The sequence below is a fragment of the Lagenorhynchus albirostris genome, chromosome 3 (assembly GCF_949774975.1).
Source record: "Lagenorhynchus albirostris chromosome 3, mLagAlb1.1, whole genome shotgun sequence".
NCBI lineage: Eukaryota > Metazoa > Chordata > Mammalia > Artiodactyla > Delphinidae > Lagenorhynchus > Lagenorhynchus albirostris.
In genome coordinates this window covers 80956695-80972645 of record NC_083097.1, presented here as the reverse complement: position 1 = coordinate 80972645, position 15951 = coordinate 80956695, and the positions used below count along the sequence as shown (strand labels likewise).

Genomic DNA, 15951 nt, shown 5'->3' with positions numbered 1-15951 from the left:
CTAAAACTTTCTACATATCAGCAATAAGGCTGTTTCACTTTCTTCTCATTTGTATTTTCACTGGAGTAGCAGTTTTAATTTCCTTCAAGAACTTTTCCTTTGCATCAACAACTTGGCTAACTGGTACAAGTGGCCTAACTTTCAGCCTATCTCGGCTTTTTTTGTGTGTGTGACAATTCCACAACTGAGATATTTTAATGTAAATATTATAAAATACGTACAATAAAAAATGCAGAATGATAATACATGATATAAGATGGAAAGTAAAAATCCTCCTCCCCACCCTCCAGTCTTCCAGTGGTGCAACTGTAAACACAACAGTTTCTTTAAAATACTGAAATTTAAAGAGTGGATATATGTATATGTATAACTGATTCTTTGCTGCACACCTGAAACCAACACAACGTTGTAAATCAACTAGACTTCCACAAAAATTTTTTTTAAAAAGAAAAATATACTGAAATTTATAAATATTCTAACAAGTCACAAGGCTATGTTTCTTTGGTATTGGTTTGTTTTACATAGTGTTGAGATACATTTAAAATATTAAGCATCACTACTGTTAGAGTAGGAGTGAAACTTAATTTTATAATGAAATACAGTTAACCCTGGGTTGCCAAAAACCCATTTTCTTCATATTTTATATTTATTCTTCCTCATTAAAATAATATTTCTCAGTTAGGTTTTTATTAGTAAGAACCTGCTGTATAAAAAAATAAAATAAAATTCAAAAATTCAAAAAAAATAATAAAAATATACGTTTAGACAGAAAAAAATATAATATTGCTCAAAGCATATACTACCCGTATTGATCACCAAAATTTTATTGTCTTATCTTACAAGTGTAGCACATATATAATTAAGCAGTTGGTAAACCTCTACAGATTGAGCACAAATAAGGCCCACAAGGTACTGCTGTGTAATGTATCTACCAACAGGTTGACTAGGGCAGTTGTTACATTTGACTGCAAGAAGAAAATTAACTGGTTTCTGTTCATTGCTGTGATTAAACAAAGAATGCGTTCCTTTCTTTCAGCTTCAGAGACTAGAGATTCTGAATGCTTTTTATTTGCAGTAGGTGACTGGATAAGTTTCTAAGAACATGGTACTGCTGCCCCTTAAATTAGAAATTTGGCAAAACTCAAAATTATATCACCCAGTAATAAACTACTAAGAAGGATCAGGCAAGAAGCAACTATCCGAATACAAAAGCCTAAATAGGCCTTTCTTCCAGATGCTACTTCTACATTTACCTAAACTATGTAAAGAGATATGAAGAGGCCAGTGGCTGTCAGTAGAATCCAATATGCTACTTTTATCCAGTCTTTGATGTGTGATCTTTTTCTAAGCATGTATGATTCTGTTTGAACACCAGCCATGTGTATTGCCATGTACCCCAAGGTAGAAATTATTCCTTCTCGGTTGGCATTTAATAAACCAACCCTTGTGCCACGGCCATCAGTGCTATATAAAATTAACTGTTTCAGTGGGGTAAAATCAAAGGCTAGCTGGTATAATACAGTAATGCTGATGGCCACAATCCAGGATTTATTTAGGGAAAAAATAATCAATAGCATTAATATTATCAATTTCACAACTATTAAGGTAAAGAAAAAGTTCCAGTGAACTCCATATTCAGTTAAATATTCCTGATAGCCTATGGATTTTATAATGACTAATCGTCCCATTCCTAGGAAAAATAATGGCCAAACAGAGTACAATGACTTTGTAAGATAACAAAGTCTGGACCCTTTTGTATATTTTCTCCTAACCTTTGGACAAACCATTGCAGTCCCTAAAATAAAACCTCCTACTCCAAAATCCATTGCTCCTATCCCATAGAGCTCAGTTTTGGCAAATCTTCTGGAAAAAAGTGGGAAGTCCACAGCCAAAATGGCAACAGCAATAAATGCACTGTTAATTACACGGAAACAGAGATGGCTGGGACTGACTTCCAAGAATTTTTCAAGGATTTTCTGAACAGGCATTCTGGCATAGAAAGTTCTCCCGCAGTATATTTCATAGAGCAGCCCTGCCCCCAAGATAATTATAACGAGGTCCTCGAGGAGGACAACTGAAGAGAAAATGGTCAAAGTGATCACTAGAGGAACTATTAGGAAAGCAAAGTGAACGAAGAATAGAGTTCTCCAGGTATGTGAAAAAGAACATAAATGCTGTGAGAGAATGATCAGGAGCCTTCTACACAGGATACAGAGTAGAGGACAGAAGACATTTTTTCTTCTTCCTCATGTGCTCCTGGTGGTCTCGGTGCCCCGCTGTAGAGAGCCACGTAAGCTTCTGCCTTCCAAGCAGTGCTTCCAGCTGATGCAGCTATCTCAGCTTTTGACATGCCTTCCTCACCAAGCTTAATCAGTACTAGCTTTGGATTTAAAGTGAGAGATGTGTGACTCTTGCTTTCACTTGAATATTTAGAAACATTTGTAGGGTTATTAATTGGCCTAATTTCAATATTGTGTCCCAGGGAATAGGGAGGCCTGAGGAGAGGGAGAGAGATGGGGGAACTGCCTGTTGGTGGAGCAATCGGAACACACACAACATTTGTTGATTGTTTGCCATTTTATATAGGTGCGATTGGTGGTGCCCCCAAACAATTGTAATAGTATCATCAAAGCTCACTGATCACTGCTCACCATAACAAAAGTAATAATAACGAAAATGTTTGAAATATTATGATAATTACCAAAATGTGAGAGACTTGCAGTCAGCACATGCTGTTGGAGAAATGGTGCCAATTGACTTGCCCGACACAGGGTTGCCACAAATCTTCAATTTGTAAAAAAAGCAATATCTGCAAAACACAATGAAGCAAAGCACAAGAAAATGATGTATGCCTGTGTCTACATTTATTTATCTCTCTATTGTTTTTTCATCCCAATTTTTTTCAGCTAAATTCTTAAAGATGAGTAGGATGTGTAAGTAATCACAGGCTCAAAGTCCTTTGCTTCACATATTTATTTAAATTAAAAATACTGTTAGGAATCATTAATTTGAAGACATAATTGACATATTTTGTAACTGAGTACTAATTCGTTCTGTCAGTGGTTTGACAAATTATTGGTCTTACTCCATATTAATCTTTTTTTCAAAAAATTTTTATTGAAATATAGTTGATTATTATTATTATTTTTTGTGTGTGTGTGATATGTGGGCCTCTCACTGATGTGGCCTCTCCCGTTGCGGAGCACAGGCTCTGGACGCGCAGGCTCAATGGCCATGGCTCACGGTCCCAGCCGCTCCGCGGCGGCATGTGGGATCTTCCCAGACCGGGGCACGAACCCGTGTCCCCTGCATCGGCAGGCGGACTCTCAACCACTGCGCCACCAGGGAAGCCCTATAGTTGATTATTAACTCTAGTTAATAAATTTGTTTCTTACAGGAGAATTTGTGATTCTGAAACATCTTCATTTTTACTTACGTGTGTCACTACAGTAAGTAAAAATATTGTGCATGACAGTCAGGTTTCACACTATTAGAGAAAACAATTACAAATAAGGAAAGGAGGAAGCCTAGAGTGATTCCTGTAGTGATAGATTGGAATGAGAGTTATCAATGTGATTACACACACACACACACACACACACACTCACACAAATGGGTAGACATAGAAATATATAGATGTACATGTTCGTATGTAGGAACAGTATCTAATGTCAGTGAGCACAACTACCATCCAAACCTTGCTTTCTAAATACTATTTTCCAATAAAAAAAATCAGGGCTCCTTGGAAAAATCTTGTGAGGTTAGGTGAATTACAAGGTAAGTCTAGAACATCAGGATGCTAATTAATGAAGTGCTCAAAAATATGGTAAAGTCATAAAAAAAGACACTAGCACCAACATGAAGATCTCAATGGCCAAATCTGGGACAATCTGAACAACAAAATGAATAACGATATTCATTTTTGAACAGTTTATGATAAATTATGGATATACAAATTATGGATAAACTGTGGACTAATATAAATATTCATGATCCTCCTTATAAAAATGAATAATTGAAAAAAATAATGGAGAAGAGCAGGTCTTTCTTAAAGTAGAATGTAGAAGGAACAATGGAAATAGGAAATTTCCATTAGGCAAATACCAGAGAAAGAAATATTGTATACAAGATCCATTGATGATGCTAAAGTTAGTGGGTGAAAGTGTCATAAGAAACAGACTATTTGCGTCTTATTGTATTCAAGGACACTGAAAAATTTGTTGAGGAAAGAATGAATAAGGTTTAAATTGAAGTATTTAGATGTTATTATTAAAATGATTATGGGAAAAAAAATTTGATCAATGATATGGTACTGTACTAGTATAATTAGGCATGAATATTTGGAAATCTTTAAGTAGAAAAATGAAAACTCACTGCTATGGAAATACTGTGAACAAAACTGCAATCTGTTAGATGCCTGATCCTAGGTTTTTTTAGATCAACAACTTCGTGATGGATTGTGAAGTGGTAAATATTAGAAAATTGTGAAATCAAACTTTCAACCTCTGATTTACAGCTTTTGTTTGACAGTCTTTGGGCATTTGGTTCTAGTTTTCTGTGCGATATATTTTTGTAAGACAATATCTTTCTATCACCTCCATTTTTTAAACATTGCAAGTGAAAAAAATAATGTATGCAGGCAGTTGCTCTCCCTTTCATCAAAACTATCTGAAAGAAAAATGCATTGGAATAAAATTAATTAATTATATCTGAGAGTTAAAACACATAGTAAACCTTTCTTTAGAATATATGCAGATTTATATTTAATAAAGAAAAATAATTAAAAATGGAGGTAATATTAATAAACATATTTCATTCTCTCCAGACAAGTAAAATGAAAATTATCATAGGGAATTTGTTTAAAAGGATGTATTTTATTTGTTTCCATAAGAAAATACTAATCAATGAGTTATACCCAAAGTAAACTCTGTTTTAATCTAGGGCAGCTCATGTAGTATGAGAATGTTCTATCAGAAGACTTAAAGAAATAAGCCATATATAAAAGACTGTAGATATTAAAATATTTAACCCAATTTCCAGAGGGGAAGTCCAGTACCTTGAAATCTTACTGAGTATATAAACAGTAAAAACAATTTCTTATGGAATTAAAATAAACTATAAGTTCTACTACAAAGGAGTAAAAAGGAGAAGGAAGAAATAATAAAAACTGAACAAATAAATATGTTAGGAAATTGACAAAATGACAATGGATAAATTAATCAACAGTTACAAAACAAGGCTCCACATGGCATTTTTCCTTAATATAGAATATTTTATTTATATTTCATATAAATTATTAGATTTACTTCATAAATTATCTCACTGCATGCAGTATCTCTTGTCAACCTTACACAAAATGTAAGCTAAACCACACATTTGATGCTGTTACTCCCTCGTGAAAAACTTGTACAGCCTCTCTTTGTCCTGAACAGGCTCAGCAAAAAAGGTTTCTATTTTTGGCTTAAATCCATTGTTCAGAGACCATATTGGCTCAGCATGAAAGTGTGCTTTGATCAGTGACAAAATAATTAAGCCTGTTTGGTTTATTTGAGAAGGTAGTGATAGTATTAGTGCAAGTTTATGCCATCTTTGTCCTTCAGGCATGGATTTTAGCTCCTTACCAAGGGAAACATAGCCTATCATGTTTTGGATAAACCCTAGTTAACTTTCAGGCTTCCATCTCCAGGAATGCCCTGTTTGGAACTATATCACATGTGGCACCCCACACCTATCAGGCTCCATACCTTGGCTTGTGATCTCCACTCAGTGTAACATAGCCTTATCACAAATATCCTACCCCATCTTTCTTTCACTTCAACTTCGCCCTTCCCAGCAAACATTTTTGCCCAGCTAATTCAACTTATCTTTTTTTTTTTTTAACTTTTTATTTTGCATTGGAGTAGAGTTGATTAACAATGTTGTCCTAGTTTCAGGTGTACAGCAAAGTGATTCAGTTATACATATACGTGTATCTATTCTTTTTCAAATTCTTTTCCCATTTAGGTTGTTACATAATATTGAGCAGAGTTCCCTGTGCTATACAGTAGGTCCTTGTTGGTTATCCATTTTAAATAATATTGTATGATATCGCTTATATGCAGAATCTAAAAAAAATGGACACAAATGAACTTATTTACAAAACAGAAACAGACTCACTGACTTAGAGAAAGAACTTATGGTTATCTGGGGGAAATGGTGGCGGGGAGGGATAGTTAGGGAGTTTTAGATTGACGTGTTAACTTATCTTTTGATCACAACTTACACAGAACTCATATTACTTGCTATTTTAGTTAACAAACAAGAGTACCTACTGTGTGCTAAATACTATGCTGGACTCTGGAGGTAAAGCTGTCAAAAATAGACTTTTTCACCATCCTCATGGACCTTGCAGTCTAGAAGTAATGAACTTATACAAGTAATTATACATTTATACTTGAGATAGGTTTTATTAATGGCAAAGGTCATATAAAAAACATCCTAAAACCTTCCAGGGTATGCTAAGAGTCCCTCCTCTATGCTTACATATTTTTTCTGTTTTCTCACTGTAATAATAGTCTTTCCTGGGGCAGGTCTAAAGTACTGAATATAGTGCTTCAGCCCTAGCAGGTGTTTAATAAATGTCTCTTTAACTTAAATATGTGAAATGATCATCCATAAATCATCAGTAAATTGACTTCCTTGATGCCTTGTTAATAAAAATATTTATGAGGGCTTCCCTGGTGGCGCAGTGGTTGAGAGTCCGCCTGCCGATGCAGGGGACACGGGTTCGTGCTCCGGGAAGGATCCCACATGCCGCCGAGCGGCTGGTCCCGTGACACATGGCCGCTGAGCCTGTGCGTCCGGAGCCTGTGCTCCGCAACGGGAGAGGCCACAACAGTGAGAGGCCTGCGTACCGCAAAAAAAAAAATAAAAATAAAAATATTTATGTCTCAAAAAAGTCTTTGCAGATGATACATTCATTTTCACTTAAGTGAGTTTTCACTCTTCACTGAGACCTGGGTGGAAAAAAAAAATTGCCACTTCTACCCTATGCTGTTTTCCCCCTAAATGAAACTTTCTATTAAAGACTGGCTTATACAATTCTCAAGATATGGACACCTGGAGCATTTTAGGTAAAAAAAAAAAAAAAAGGCATGTCAGGACATAGCAATATCTGGAATGGCTTTTAAAAAAATTATTTAAATTTGATTGGTTTATTGCCTGAGGCTTTAGAGACAAATATCTGAAAGAATATGGATGAACTCTGAACATTTATTGAGGTTTCTTCACTAATTTATTAGACGATATCAGAAAATGGGCTCCACTGTGATTACAAAGTCTGTTCAGGGTTGCCATTGGCTATCATTGGTTTACTAACACAGAAAGTAAAGAACATTATATACATTTCTCTAAAAAATGAACCCTAACCTCCACCATGCCCAAGTGGACTAAGGCATGCAGGCAACTCAGCAAGAGAGTGGAATGAAATCAGTTCAGCTTATTAATAACATGGTTCAGAATATGATCAAATATTTGCCTGATATTTAATTGGTTCTTGCTTCTATCTCCATATTTGGAAGAGGTCTCAGACCAGGAGATAAATCTTGTCCCTTAGAGTATTAGGCAGAAACTACACATACAGTAGTTGGCACATTTCCCACAGTAATAGGACTGTTTTTCTATGGTGTTTTCATTTCGTTGTAAAATTGAGCACTTAGGGCACACCAAAATTTAGTACTGAAGCAATACAGAACCTAACGTGCTGCAAGATGTAAGCTATTCAAGTTAGCTATAATTTAAAAAAAATTTTTTAAGTGTATTGAATATTAGGTGAAAATGTTATATGATAAAGTTTAGCATATTCTGATTAACATGGCAGGTAATATATTTAGGTACTATATTGACAGTTATTGCAGTCATTTGATTAAAAAGGACACACAAACCAAGCATATAATGAACAAATATACTCAGAGAACATCTCTGACATATATGTTGGCCTTCTAAAATAATTAATGCAACTTTCATAATAGTTTGAGAGAAATGTTGAGTTTCTAATATACAATGAAGATTTTATCCCAATCTGAATAGCAGAAGTCACTTTTTAGATTAATTTTTAACAATGTTTCCAGAAAGACCTCTTAAAATAATATACATACATCCATGGAAAACATTTATGTATCTTTTCTGGCCCTACCTTGAGTCTCCATGCTCTAGATTTCACCTACACTCAGTACATCTCATGCAATAAACCTGAGCCTTAGATTTTTGCTCTCATTTGCTTAATGAATTATTTTTCTTTAATTCACTGTGAATTATGATATTTGGTCAGTTTTCTCTGATATTCTATTTGACAGACTCAATAAAATCTAACTTCTCTTTCATTGCTTCATAAATAAAAAGTTAATCAAAATAAATAAATAAAAAGTTAATCAAATATTAATTTAGTGCTTGTTATGTGCTAGTCACATACATAGTTTTGACAGGCCAGTCAGGGAAGCCATGGAGGCATACAGTGACATGCTACCTCTTCTGGAGATGATTTTTGCAGATATACTGTGTTGTACGTTGTAAACATGTACAGCTCACGTCATAGTCTTCATACCAGTGTCATTCAATAAGGAGTCTTTATCAAAATTTCCTCTAGACATTTTTTAACGTACGAATTCTTGAGGATCTAGGTCAGAGTTACATAATCACAATTTCTGGGGATGATTTCTGACCATACTTCAGTTAAGGACCACTAATTTTTATTTTGACCCCATTTATAATCACATATATTCTTATATAATTCTTGTGTGTATTATATATTTTTTATAGATAAAGTTTTAAAAAAATTTATTAGGGTATAGTTGATTTACAATGTTGTGTTAGGTTCAGGTGTACAACAAAGTGATTCCGGTATTCATATACATATAGTCATTCTTTTTTAGATTCTTTTCTCATATAGGTTATCACAGAATATTGGTAGAGTTCCCTGTGCTATACAGTAGGTCCCTGTTGGTCATCTGTCCTATATGCAGTAGTGTGTGTGTGTTCATCCCAAGCTCCTGATTTATCTCTCCCCACAGTGTTTCCCCTTTGGTAACCATAAGTTTGTATCGTTTTTTTTTTAATTAGATTCCACATATGAGTGATATCATATGATATTTGTCTTTGTCTGACTTACTTCACTTAGTATGATAATCTCTAGGTCTGTCCATGTTGCTGCAGATGGCATTATTTCATTCTTTTTATGGCTGAGTAGTATTCCATTGTATATATGTACCACATCTTCTTTATCCATTCATCCATCGATGGACATTTAGGTTGCTTCCATGTCTTGGCTATTGTAAATAGTGCTGCAGTGAACATTGGGGTGCATGTATCCTTTTGGATTATGGTTTTCTCAAGATATATGCCCTGGAGTGGGATTGCTAGATCATATGGTGGTTCTATTTTAGTTTTTTAAGGAACTTCCATACTGTTCTCCATAGTGTTTGTACCAATTTACATTCCCACCAACAGTGTAGGAGGGTTCCCTTTTCTCCACACCCTCTCCAGCATTTATTGTTTGTAGACTTTTTAATGATGGCCATTTTGACCAGTGTGCGGTGGCACCTCATTGTAGTTATGATTTGCATTTCTCTGATAATTAGTGATGTTGAGCATCTTTTCATGTGCTTTTCGGTCATCTGTATGTCTTCTTTGGAGAACTCTCCATAAGTTAAGTTTTAATTATGTACTTTAATACCACATTTATATTTTGGAACTAAAGTAGTTAGTGTAACATAGTTGTCAAATTATTTCATGTGTGTTAGAGTCCATTACACAACTAGACTGCTAGTATCTTGCAGGGGAGAGCATAGTTTATGCTACTGAAATATCTAACCAAAATTTCAATTCTGTTTTCTCTTAATAATTTTTCTAGATCGATTGACGTACTTTTCGTAGTAATGAACTATATTCACCCTCCCGCTTCTTGGTCCAATTTCTCTCCCAAGGTGACACTCTTATATGTAGATATTAGAGCTCTAGAGCAAGAGCATACTGCCTCACTAATTAGTGGGATTCTAGGCAAATTTTCAAGGGGAAGAGAGCAATAGCTATTGATCATCACTCTTAGAATATTTACATAGTTGATATCCAGAGTATTTGAAGGTCCTGCACTGAGAAAAAAAACTAAAGTTCTACCACTGTGGTTGAAGTATCAATATAGTGGGTAATAGGCTATTTTTGGTACCATTGGCACAGAAGAAATAAATCTAAGCTCTAAAGTGTTTTTAAGGTTTTGAAGAGTTCTTTTTCCATGAATGATGAGGTGGGCAAGTCTGCCCCAGAAAAGTTTGCAGATCCTCATTCCTTTGTGCTTACTATTACAAAATCACTTTTAATAACAAACAACAACATGATTATTAAGGTCAAATATTTAATAGTACGTCACGGGTCCGGACTTGTTAAGTGCTGTATAGGCACTGTCAAACTTAATTCTGACAATATGTGGTAGACACTGTTATAGCTTTTATATTATGAGTGTTTTTTCTTATGTAATATTGACATGAATTTTATGAGAGTAATTGGTCATAAATTATAGATTCTCTGAACTCATTCTACAAGCATTCATTGAGCCCCTTTATAAGTAATATACAGAAATAATGATGACAATCACTTGAGGCAGCCTGAAATATGTTCAATACCTTTATCTCATGAATCAGCCACAACAGTGTGTTCATAAAAGAAAAGCTGTGTGGTGATATATGTTGTTAAATGTGGCTCACTTCCTTTGCTTCAGTAATTTGGGAAAAAAATGAGAACTCAGAATTGGTATCAAAACTGAACATAAGGATAAATCAATATAAAAATTTACAGAGTAAATGATTGGATGTATAAATCTTAATCAGAATAATCTGAGTGGGGTAATTAGAGAAATTGGGTGGGGATTTAGGTGAAACAGTATTTGCTGTGACTTATTAATTGTTGAATCTGGATGCTTGGTGTATTTATATAATTTTACATAATAAAATGTTAAAAACTAGAAAAAAGATAGATCGATGTGTAATTTAAAACTCTGATGAGTTCACAAGCAACCAAATAGTTGTTTTGTCTTAATGTGTTAGTTCAATTCAGCAAATGCATGAATTTCTCTTCCTCAACCAAGATGCAATTAGCAACCATGAAAATATACAATTTTCCATTTGCCTTTGCCCACCTATAATAATTGTGCCTAATGGCCATCTAAATTATTCATTTTATATGGTGAACAAGTGATTATTCTTAAAACAGATCCTGTGCACTTTTAAATTGCTTTTCTTCATTCTCCAGTTGGCCCAGACCATTACTGAGTTAACTGTTTCTTAATGAAAATACTGCCTCACTGAACTTTGCTTTGTCTGCGAATCAGAGGAGTAATTTAAAATTCCTAAAGTCCAGAACTGCATCTCAAAATGAGATGGCAAAATGCTAAAGTTTTGTATCTTTTCACTAATGGCCTTTTTCTGAAATGCATTTTCCTTTTCTTTAGAAACAGAACACTTTCAGAGGATATACTTAATATCTATAAACCTGGATACAAATAGTCTGTGTGCTGATGATTCTAGGAAGTTAATTTTATCTATTAAGACATAAACAGAACTTATAAAATGAATAGAAACAGGCAGTATGAGGGTAGAGGGGCAAAAAGAAGGCTTAGAATAATGCTTTTACTTCCTTCTTTCTGCCCCCGCCCCCCAGCACTTCCTGTAGAGGAGAAGCTACAGATCAAATTGCTTGAGTCCAAGGCATTGATAGGGTGATACATTTTAGAAGGTGAGATCATTGTGCTAAAGCTGTGATGCTTCCTCCATTCTTTCATATTTTCCATTTCCTTTGTGTACCATCCACTTTGGTATGGTTAAGGTTTGCCTAAGTGGGCTGTTGGCTGTACATATCTGATGATCTCACTTGCCCTGCTACTTTGATTCCTGTTAGGGAGGCAGATGAAGCAAATAAAGCCCAAGTTTAAGAAACAAGGAAAGTAAGGGCTTCCATTAAACTATGTTCTGCATCACAGCCTTTACCAGACCTGTTTCATGGTGTGACTTTAGCTTATATGCTAATACCCTGGAATTTTAATTTGTATATTGTTTCTTTTGTATATCCATCTCTTCGTGTGTGTGTGTGTGTTCAAGTGAGGACCATCAGAGATGATTGGTGAGATGTTCCTGGTATCCTGGGTCAAAATAACAAAACTACCAGCAGAAAGCCTTAATTCTACAGACTGTACATGAACACTTAGCAATGGCATAATTTTAACACTATATTATTTTTTGATTTAAAGGCTGAAGACTTGGTTTATTTTATGAAATTATTTCAGAGAGCAAATAATTATTTTTAAGCTTGTGGGCCTGACTCAATGGCTATGTAAACAGTTGGTGCAAACCTACCAAATTAGAACTTGAAAGTTACAAAATCCAGAAAGATTTACTTTTATACCACCTGTGTTTTCTTGAGCTTCTGGTTGACACAGCATGTATCTAAGATATGGAAATCCCTTCTCCTCCTTTGTTCCCTTCAAGTGCCAGGAATTGATTTTCCAGCCAGCAGGAGCATCATGCCCATCTGTGTCCTTTTTCATTTTTGCCTTTCCCTTGACTTTACCTTATAGTTAGTCAGAAATCAATCACATAACCCCAATAGTGTCAAAACTGTAGTATTCTAAATGTCTCAGCTATGCACCTCCAAACTTCCAAAAACCCCCTATTTTTATGATCAAGGACACATATATGCCTAATCAAGTGCGTTCATACAGAGACACTCATTTAGCTAAATTATTATGTATTATAATCAAAAAGTAATTATTTTAATGCAAATTTTTTTACTATAGTGATAAAATAAATATTCATATAATATTTAAATATGAAGTGAAATTAAATAAACATGTAGACACAATTTATTATAACTCATCAATGTAATAAATTAGCATTCTTTGAGTATACAATTTTTAAATGAGAGTCTTTCCCTCTCCTTTGATAATACAAGAAATGAATTTAAACTTTCTTTAAAATAATAAATATGAAGGCATAATCAAATATAAAGTTTGACTTCTAAACTTAAATTTTTTAATCCATAAATATTCTCGCTTATTGTTAACCAGAACAATTGCCTGAGAAAATAGACTTGAAATAAACATTTTATCAACTTATGTGGATAATAGAACAGGCATACCTCAGATGTATTGCAGGCAGGTTTGGTTCCAGACCATCACAATAAAGCAAACATCGAGTTAAAGAAAGTCACACAAATGTTTTGGTTTCCCAGTGCATATGAAAGTTAGGTTTACACTGTACCATAGTCTATTAAGTGTGCAAGAACATTAAGTCTAAAAAAAATACAGTGTACACACCTTAATTAAAAAATACTTTATTGGGCTTCCCTGGTGGCGCAGTGGTTGAGAGTCCGCCTGCCAATGCAGGGGACACGGGTTTGTGCCCCGGTCCGGGAAGATCCCACATGCCATGGAGCGGCTGGCCCCGTAAGCCATGGCCGCTGAGCCTGCACGTCCGGAGCCTGTGCTCTGCAACGGGAGAGGCCACAACAGTGAGAGGCCCACGTACCGCCAAAAAAAAAAAACTTTATTGCTGAAGAATGCTAACCGTCATCTAGCCTTCAATGAGTCGAAGTGTAGTAAAACAAAGAACGCCTGTACTGAAAATCCTGTGATGCACAAACGTATTGGACTGTTGAAGGTACTTTGTGGACTTATATGGGGTAGGATATATTCTAGGAATGGGGATACAGCTATTAGATTTCAGCTGTCTCAGATATACCAAAGCCATGGATAAATGAAATGTACTGGTGGAAGGCATAAATGCAGAGCAGAGGGAGCCACAGCTGCTAATTCCAGTGTCTCAAAATATGATACTAAGTCTTTATCTGTAAACCTACTACAATTGCTGAGTAGGAATTTATGCTTTCTGTTTATGTATCTTCTGAATTCAAATAAACCCTAAAAAAGTCATAAGTCTGCACTTTGTAATTGTGATATGTCCAATTTTGTAAATGTTGGCAAAACATTTTTTTGGAAAACCTTTGTATAGACTAACTCTATGGAGGCAAAGTTAGACATATCTTTCAGAGGAATTCCATCAGTAAATGTGTTGATACCAGCATTTTATTATAAATTATTGATTTGATCAATTCTCCACTTAAAATCTTTTAAAGTTTTTCTGTAGTCCACCAATTAAATACTGATTTCTCAGCAAGCCATTTTCTCTCCTCCACAATATAGGTACAACCTCCATTAAATCCTTATATCCTTCTTTTCCCATGTTTGCAAGTACCTTTCATCATACCATTTTCATCTACTCTACCAGTGCTGGGCCGAAAATGGTCTCTGCTGTATTTCTGCCTTTCAGTCATGCTTTTCATCATCACTTTGGGGAACACCAGTTTCTCCTTTGGGGAGGGAACGCAAAGTCTCTGGGAGACAGTGGTTGTCCTTCAGAAAGTTTCTTTTTCTGATGTATCAGTATTTGATTGAGGTCCTCAAATGTTTATCATATAATTTTATTTAGAAGCAGAGAAAATGTCCTTTGGTAAAGGATTTAAAAGACAGATAAAGATAATTTGAGATTGAGAGTTTAGATATCTGAAAATCTAAATTTATCTCAATGGATTTAATTTCTGTTCCTAATAACAGAGCAATTTGGGAAAGATCATTTGTGATTTGGCCACTTTATACATGTTATCTTATAATCTTTACAAGCACTTTCCATCTACTACCCTTGTAGGTATTCGTATTTCAACTTAATAATCTCTGAAAAGTAAAAAGATTTTCTCAAGTTTAAAGAGAAAAGGGTAGCATTCAAAGTTAATTATGACTGCTATCAATGCTCTTTCTTCTATAAAATAACACTCATTTTTTATGTTTAAATTTATGCCAGTAGAAAACGTTAAAAACTTATTGTGATTTTTGCATTGTTTAAAACTGTGGAAGGAAGGTAAATGGAAATAAACATGTTCCAGTTAAACTCTATAAAAAGGTAATTCTAAGTATATATTATTGTGAAAGAACAATTTACATTATTTAAATGGTGGAGAGAGGATTATTTGGCAAGTATTCAAGTTACTCATAGGGGAAAAGCAATAGTATTTCACATTGCGGACAATTATTGTTACAATGTGTACTTTTTTTCCCGTTAATAATTGCATGTTCCCTCATGTCACATCTGCACAAGACAGAATAATTAATGTACATTAGCTGCATTGTGGAAGGGATGTTTGGTTTTAATTAACATTGGACCATAAGAAAGGCAATTTACTTTATATTACCATTCGTTATTTGATGCACACATACACATACAGAGTCTGCAAAGAAAGGCAACTATGTGAAATGTTAGAAAGCTTCTCAATCTGGAGTTACACTAAGCCTAACTAAAAATATACAAAATGTTTTTGCAGAATAATTCCTTTCTTCTCTTTGATGTTTTAGACAGTTGTGTGGCATTCTAATGTAAAATGATTTAAAGCCAGAAGTTGGTTGTATAGTGCTTATTCCAGAAGTGAACTGGACAATCAACAAAGCTCCTGGTGTTCATATGGCAAGAGCAGTAATGCAGAACTCACCGGAGACTAAAATCACAATGCAGGGACTTCCTGGTGGCGCAATGGCAGGCAATAAGAATCTGCCTGCTAATGCAGGGGACGCTGATTCGATCTGTGGTCTGGGAAGATCCCACTTTCCACGGAGCAACTGAGCCCGTGCGCCACAACTACTGAAGCCCGCATGCCTAGAGCCCGTGCTCTGCAACAAAAGAAGCCACCACAATGAGAAGCCCGTGCACCTCGAGGAAGAGTAACCCCTGCTTGCCGCAAGTAGAGAAAGTCCGCGTGCAGCAACGAAGACCCAATGCAGCCAAAAATAAATAAAATTAAAAAGAAATCACAATGCATATTCATTTCAAATTATAACTTAAAGAAGCAGGACTGATACCTCTGACTTGTCTAATACTTCTTTTT

The 15951-nt window shown here is 35.0% G+C and overlaps 1 long non-coding RNA gene and 1 pseudogene across 1 annotated transcript in view; one reads left to right on the top strand and one right to left on the bottom strand.

Moving 5' to 3' along the window:
* Window positions 1–15951, top strand: part of LOC132518160 (uncharacterized) — a 522958-nt gene that overhangs the window by 234985 nt on the left and 272022 nt on the right. The window lies entirely within an intron of this gene.
* LOC132518159 (phosphatidylinositol-glycan biosynthesis class W protein-like) lies at window positions 813–2210 on the bottom strand (annotated as a pseudogene).